We start from the raw sequence: 6,595 nt of genomic DNA on the forward strand, positions 1-6,595 counted from the left end.
CTGTCAGCCTGGCTACAGTGCTGAAAAGAAATCTTGCATTATTCTTATTCTCATCTATTAATGAAGAGTAGTAGGCTGCTCTCGCTTTACGCAGTGCTTTCTTATATTCATTGAGAGTAATAGGCCAAATGAAACGAGATTCTTCAAGTTTAGTGGAACGCCATATCCTTTCAAGTTGTCTCGACTTTTGCTTTATTTTGCGGGTTTGGGCATTATGCCATGGAGCTAATCTATGTTGTTTTATTTTCTTCTTTTTCAAAGGAGCAATAGAGTCTAATTTTATTCGCATCGCATCTGTAGCACTATCAACAACATGATCAATTTGGGGTGGTGTACATTTTGTATAAGTTTCCTCCCTTACATGCAGACATGCTATCGAGTTAAGTATTGGTGGAATCTCTTCCTTAAATGTGGCTATAGCACTAACAGATAGGTTTCTGCTGCAGGAGCTTTTGACTAATGCTTTGTAGTCTCGTAACAGTACTTCAAAAGTTAATAAGAAATGGTTGGATAAAGCAGGATTATGCGGTTCGACTAATAGTTGCTCAATTTCAATACCATAAGTCAGAACAAGGTCGAGAGTGTGATTATAGCAGTGGGTTGGTTTATTTACACTCTGACAGAAACCAACAGAATCTAATATAGAGTTAAATGCAACAGTAAGGCTATTTTTATCATCGTCAACATGAATATTAAAGTCACCTACGATAATTACTTTATCTGTTTTAAGAACCAACGTTGATAAAAACTCAGAGAATTCAGATAATAATTCTGAATAAGGACCTGGTGCACGGTACACTGTAACAAATAAGATTGGCTGCAAAGTGTTCCAGGTCGGATGCGTAAGACTAAAAACGAGGCTTTCAAAGGAGGTATAATTTAATTTTGGTTTAGTATTGATAAGTAAACTTGAGTAAAAGATTGCTGCAACTCCACCTCCTCGGCCAGTGCCTCGGGCAATATGAGTATTGATATGGCTGGGTGGAATGGCCTCATTTATGCTGACATATTCTTCATATCTCAACCAAGTTTCAGTGAGACAGCATATATCAATATTATAATCTGATATTAAATCATTTACCAATACTGCTTTAGATGCTAGAGATCTTATGTTTAAGAGACCACATTTAATATTCCTGTTTTGTTGCACTGTAGTAGTTGTTACATTTACTTTGATTAGGTTATTATGTATGACACCTCTATTAGGTTTTACCTTAAATTGTCCTCGGGCAGACACACACACCGCTAATATTGGGTATTTTATTGGGTTCGGCATTCCTATGGATGACTGCCTAGGAGAGAGCGCAGAGAAGCGTGTAAGACTGCGACTCCGCCTCCTGGTCTCAACTCCAGTTTGTCATGGATTAAGTCCACAAAGCCCTGAAATGTTTGCCGAAATTAGATCTGCACCTTCCAAAGTAGGATGAATGCCGTCTCTCTTAATCAGACCAGGTTTTCCCCAGAAGGCTGTTCAATTATTTACGAAGCCCACATTGTTTGCTGGGCACCACCAAGACAACCAGCGCTGAAATGATGACATGCGGCTATACATGTCATCATTGATCAGATTGGGGAGGGGACCAGAGAAGATTACGGTGTCCGACATTGTTTTAGCATAACTACACACCGACTCCACATTAACTTTGGTGCATTCTGATTGGCGTAAATGAACATCATTACCACCGACTTGAATAACAATCCTACTGTATTTACGTTTATTTTTGTATTCCTTTCAAGTCACCTCTCGAGTTCCCTCTCGAGTCTCCTCTCAAGACACTATGTCCTGTGCCGTTGGGGGTCCCGCCGACTACTCTTCTGCCGGGGGTCCTGCCAACCCTATGTCCTGTGCCGTTGGAGGCCCCGCCAACTACTCTTCTGCCGGGGGTCCTGCCAACCCTATGTCCTGTGCCGTTGGAGGCCCCCCCAACTACTCTTCTGCCGGGGGTCCTGCCAACCCTATGTCCTGTCCCGTTGGGGGCCCCGCCGACTACTCTTCTGCCGGGGGTCCTGCCAACCCTGTGTCCTGTGCCGTTGGAGGTCCCGCCGACTGCTCTTCTGCCCGGGGTCCTGCCAACATTACATTACATTACATTGCATTTAGCTGACGCTTTTATCCAAAGCGACTTACAATAAGTACATTCGACCAGGAAGACACAACCTTGAAGAAAACAGAATCATATAAGTACATCAGGTTTCATAGAGACAAAACATTTCAAGTGCTACTCAACTGGCTTTAGGTAATCCAGTCCTTTATTAGTATAAAAGTGCTTCGTTAATAGTTCTAACGCTCGAAGTGGAGTCGAAAGAGATGAGTTTTCAGTTTGCGCCGGAAGATGTGCAAGCTATCTGCTGTCCTGATGTCAATGGGGAGCTCATTCCACCATCTTGGAGCCAGGATAGCAAACCCACGTGTTTTTGCCGATGGGAACTTGGGTCCCCCTCGCAGCGAGGGCGCAGCGAGTCGTTTGGCTGATGCAGAGCGTAGTGCACGCGCTGGGGTTTACGGTTTAACCATGTCCTGGATGTACGAAGGGCCAGATCCATTCGCAGCATGGTAAGCAACGCTGTGTCCTGTCCCATTGGAGGCCCCGCCATCACCTGTCTCGCCGGGGGTCCTGCCAACTCCTTGTCCTTTTCCGCCGGGGGCCCTGCCTACTCCTTGCCCTGTTGCGTTGGTGGTCCCATTGACACCAGCCCAGGTCATGTCCAGGATCCCGTCTACGCCTGTCCCACCGGCTCCGGTGCCTGTCCAGCTGACACCGGGTCCTGTCCGGCCTCCGGAGCTGTGCGGTCTTCGCCCTCGAGCCCGGCCCCCTGAGTGCCGCGGCCTTTGCCCTCAAGCCCGGCCTCCTGAGTTCCCCAGCCGTGGTCTTCGCCCTCGAGCCCGACCCCCTGACTCCTCGAACTCTGCCTTGCCTCCGGGCCGTCCGCCCGAGACCCCCTACTCAAACTCTGCCTTGCCCCCGGGCCATCCGCCCGAGATCCCCTCCATGGATTATGCTTTGCCCCAGGATGTCCGTCCGAGTCCCTCCTCCGGACCCCCTCCACCCACCCTTCTAGAGGTTTTGGACTTTTTAGGGTTTTTTGGGACATCTGGAATCCGTCCCTTAAGGGGGGGGGGTTCTGTCAAGGTTTTGGATTTATGTTTTCCACCTTTGTTTTGAAATGTTTTCCTCTTTGTATAATGTCTGGTCCCTCTCCCTGTCGTTAGTTTCCCTGGTGTGTCTAATTGTCTGAGTGTGTTCACCTGTTGCCCTTGTGTTTCTCCTCCCCTGCCCAGCTGTGTATTGTCCTGTGATTACCCTTCTGTGTATTTAGTCTTGTCTTCCCCTGTGCTCCATGTCTGAGATGAGGCCATTTTTCAAGATCGGAGTGTGTGAGAAGGTTTTCCGTTGAGACAGGAATCTTAGTTTGTGTATACACTTTGGGCAAGTTGATAAATTGTCCTCCATCTATGTTTCCTATTTCCAGACCTGTGATTTCATAGCTTTTTGCATTCCTTTTTTGTCCCATTGTACGGAGTAGAATTTCAGTCTTTCGTCCTTTAGTATTCAGTTGGTTCATTAGGTTTTCAGTACAGAATGTGGCCGTGCTCCCAGGGTCAAGAAAGGCGTAGGTTTGAATATACTTGCTTCCTTTTGCTGCTTTAACTTGCACCGGAACAATAGCAAGAGCACAATCCTCACCGGCCCCTGTTGACTGATCAGCTGATACCTTCGCACTGTTGATGGACGCTCGCTTTGGTTCTGTTCTACTGTTTTGCAGGGTGACTTGTTTTGAATTTAAATCATCACTATGCAGCAGTGTTGGATGTTTCCTTTGGCATGTTAGACAGTTTAGCTTCAATGTACAGTCTTTGCTCATGTGACCCTTCTTAAGGCAACCAAAACAGTAACCATTTGTCTTTAGATAATTAACCTTTTGGTCATGAGGCTCTGATTTTAGTTTTAAGCAGTCCACTACTGCATGCCTGCCTTGACAGAAACTACATAGGGTTGCAGGGGCAGCTTTGATGTAGGTGGGTTGCTGCACCTTAAATGCCTGTAGCCTGGTGTCATGACGTTCAGTTGCGGCGACAGCCGTGGCAAAGTTACTGCTCCTTTTAGATGTTCTGAGGTCAGTTGTCCTATTGTTGGTGATTATCCTTTTAGTGGGATTTGAGTCTTTAATTTCTCCAAACACTGGGTGTAATAATATGTCAGAATGATTTTCGGTGAATTCGACCAGATGTTTGAATCTAGCCCTGATGTTCTTCTTTTGAAATTCTTCATACGCTGTTGTGCGCCATCTTTCCCTGAGCTCATATGGTAGCTTGGATACAATTAGTCTTAACGTTGATGTGACGTCTAGCTCATCCATGTACTCCAAGTCCTGCATGGCGTTAAGGCATTCTCTTAGGTATAGTGAGTAGGCATGAAGAGATTATCCATCATCTGGCTTGATAGCTGTCCAGTTGAGTGCCTTATCCAGATAAGCATTTGCAATTTTCATTTCATTTCCATAGTGTCTCTTTAAAAGTTGCATGGCCTCTGAATATCCTCTTTGTGCATCCATGTGAAGACAGCTACGGATCAGATCTCTGGCTTGACCTGATGTAAACTGTTCAAGAAAGTAGAGCCTGTCCTGGCAGTTACTAGTTTTCTCTTCAATTAGGTATCTGAATGCATGCATGAAAGGTTGATAAGAGAGTGGGTCCCCATTAAACACAGGCACCTCTCTCTTAGGTAGCAGGGATATATTTTGTTGCATTATCATGAGATCAGCTATGTCCTTTTGTCTCTGTGCCAGTGTGTTGAGGTTTTCCTGAGTAAAAATGTTGATTGCAGGATTTTCCAGTTGTGGGCTTGATGCACCATTTGCTTGCCGAGATATTTTATGGAAATCCACAATTGTTCTATGTAGTGGAGTTTTAGGTACAGCAGCTACTTCAATAAATTCCAAGACAGAAGTGTCTGTATACGTTTGCTCCACATTTTCCAGTTTACCTTCTTCATCTAAATAAGCATTCATAGCATCCCCAAGATGATCATCCTCATGTGGGCTGAGAAGTACCCTCATTTTGGCATCTGCTGCTGCAATCTGTGATTCCATCTCCACCTTTTCCATCTTTGATTTGAGAATGGTTTCCTCCAGTCGCAGTGCATGCATGTGCTTTAAAGCAGCACACTTAGCCTCCAGAGCTGCCCTTTCTGCTGATGCTAACTTAGCAGCAGATGAGGCCCTTGATGTTGAAGTCCTTTTGGAGGCATTGGAGATACTGTCAAGTGGATCAACTTGTAGTTGTGCAATACGTTCTCTTCTCCATGCTTTAACTTCCTTTGCAAAGTAATTAAAGTTCATCATTCTGGGTTCATACCAGTCCGTTGCATCAATGTCCTTTTCCTCTTCAGATAAGAGTTGTTGGAGAGAATGATGCACTTTATTGAATTCATCCATCGCAGTTTTAAACATATCCATGCAATCATCAACATCATCAACATTTCCATCGTCAGTGAGCAGGGCTTTAGTTTCATTTAGTTTTCTTGTGCACACTCCAAGTTTCCCTCTGCGTGTGGCCGTGAGGGATTTGAAAAGATCCTCTGCCTCAATGGCAGTTTTAGGTTCAGTCATTTTTACTTGAGAGTTGCTTTTAATTGTATTCAATACCTTTGATCAGATTGCGTCTGCGTTAATCCATCACGCTTGTTCTCCGCAGCGTGCGTAAAGCTGGCTTGCACAGACGTCCTTATTTCTTTGATGAAGCGCTTAATCATTCCATCCATAACCTTTGACACGTTTGGCTCATATCTTCATTTGCGTATGCATCCATTGATTAAATCACAACAAGCATGACTCATTCATTTTTCCTCTTGTTTACTCACGAGTCCCACGCGCTCTGCCTCGCGTACAAACATTTCCAACTCGAGGCCGGCGTCCGTCCTCTTTTCCACGCGACTCACGGAAGTTTCAATAAGGAAATCCTTGTATCCCTCTTTGCAGCGGGCCATCCACAGAAAAAGGGTTTCCAAAAAAAATAGTATCCATTCATGAGGCGGGTTTTTTACTATATAGCGGCCAAAATCATAAAAATATAAGAAATAAATATAACGCAAAGTGCCGCCGAGGCACCCGTCAGCGAATCTTACGCATGGGTAAAAATCAAGGTCCGAGCAAAAGTCGTTTCAGTGCAATTTATTGTCAACACATCAAGCATTTCTCTTCCTTCTTACCCGATGGTAAAAAACCATAAGCCTACCGGGTGCCCCGCTCACTACCACCTGTTTCCCATATTTATAATGAGCCGGTCTCCCCTCCCCCGGGGCCCAAAGGCTGTCTTTACAAAACAGAGGCATGGTACAACTTATTTGATCAACTTAAATAAGAATTAAAAGGAAGATTTACTATAAACAAAAAAGAACAATAAAATAAATGGATAACTATTAAATAATATAAGCTCCTAGATATGGCTTCATCAAGTCCCATGTTAACTCTGTCCATAAGGCAGACATTTTCCTTACATGAGCAAACAGGCTATGTCAGACTTCCATGAAATACACCGGGAAAAGTACCTCTCTGTGGCCGCTCCGAGACCCCCAAATGACGGGCTAAGCAGCTC

The sequence above is a fragment of the Gymnodraco acuticeps genome, unplaced genomic scaffold (genome assembly GCF_902827175.1).
Source record: "Gymnodraco acuticeps unplaced genomic scaffold, fGymAcu1.1, whole genome shotgun sequence".
In the NCBI taxonomy this organism is placed as follows: domain Eukaryota; kingdom Metazoa; phylum Chordata; class Actinopteri; order Perciformes; family Bathydraconidae; genus Gymnodraco; species Gymnodraco acuticeps.